This window comes from Nanorana parkeri, unplaced genomic scaffold, assembly GCF_000935625.1.
Source record: "Nanorana parkeri isolate BGI_ZX_2015 unplaced genomic scaffold, ASM93562v1 scaffold3181, whole genome shotgun sequence".
NCBI lineage: Eukaryota > Metazoa > Chordata > Amphibia > Anura > Dicroglossidae > Nanorana > Nanorana parkeri.
Genome location: NW_017309449.1, coordinates 21,106 through 22,142, shown reverse-complemented (window position 1 = coordinate 22,142; position 1,037 = coordinate 21,106). Strand labels below are relative to the sequence as shown.

The 1,037-nt window shown below is 40.3% G+C and overlaps 1 protein-coding gene across 1 annotated transcript in view; it reads left to right on the top strand.

The window, feature by feature from the left end:
- The window catches only part of GFM2 (G elongation factor mitochondrial 2), a 34,790-nt gene that overhangs the window by 33,123 nt on the left and 630 nt on the right, over positions 1 to 1,037 (top strand). The gene's annotated exons all lie outside the window — the stretch shown is intronic.

The following is a 1,037-nucleotide window of genomic DNA, read 5'->3' as shown; positions in this document are numbered from 1 at the left end:
ATTACATCACTTCCGCATTCACCTGTCAGTCATCTGGCTGCTATAGCCAAAGAGAAGAAGCTGATGAAGCAGATCTGTGCTTCATCAGCTTCTTTTAGGGTCCCCAGGTGACATTAGGGGTCCTAGAGACCCCTAATGTCTCCATAAAGAGGACCTGTCAGTGTGCCTGTGCTATCACATAGGGGGGTTGTTATCCCCTATGTGATGGCAATAACAATAAGTGTAAAAAAAAAAAAAATCTAAATAAAAAAAAAAAAAAGTCACATATAAAAAAAGTAAACAAAAACCCCCCAAAATGTTTAAGTCCCCCACGTTTACGCACATATAAACGTAAATATGCATCAGATGCTCGAAAATGACCATTGCGCTACACACGTTACATATCACCGCAAACGTCTGAGTGAGAGCAATAATTTTAGGGCCATCAATCACTGATAACACTAAACTGATGAGCGGTAAAAGCTTTTAAAGCGTCACCTATGGACAATTTTGGGTAATGTAGTTTTTTGAGGTTTCATGTGCAATTTTTTAAGGCTTGACATGTTTGGTGTCTTTTTACCCGACGTGACCCCGTCTTTTTATATTTTACCAAAAAATTGGGTAATAAATGTTTTAGAATCTAATATAGGGGAAGCATTTTTTTAAAAATTATTTTCTGTAATTTTTCCTAAATATATTTAAAAAAAAAACCCCCAGTGCTGATTACATAACATCAAAAGAAAGCTCTATCTGTCCCCAAAAAATGGTATAAAATTAATTTCAGTACAGCATTGCATGACGGAATAAATGTCAGTCAAGGTACTGCAGCGCTGAATACTGAAAAATGGCCTGGCCAGGAAGGGGGGTCTAAACACCTGGCCAGCAAGTGGTTAAAGGAGAACTAGGAGATGAGTGATTTCCACTCACCTCATAGTTTTAGCCGACCTGTGACAATGAGACTCACAGGTTGGCTCAGTAGATCGGGAGGTGAGCGAACACATACCGGGTTCGCTCACCTCTCGATCCTGTCACAGCTCTCTGCCGTGACGGGGAGGGGC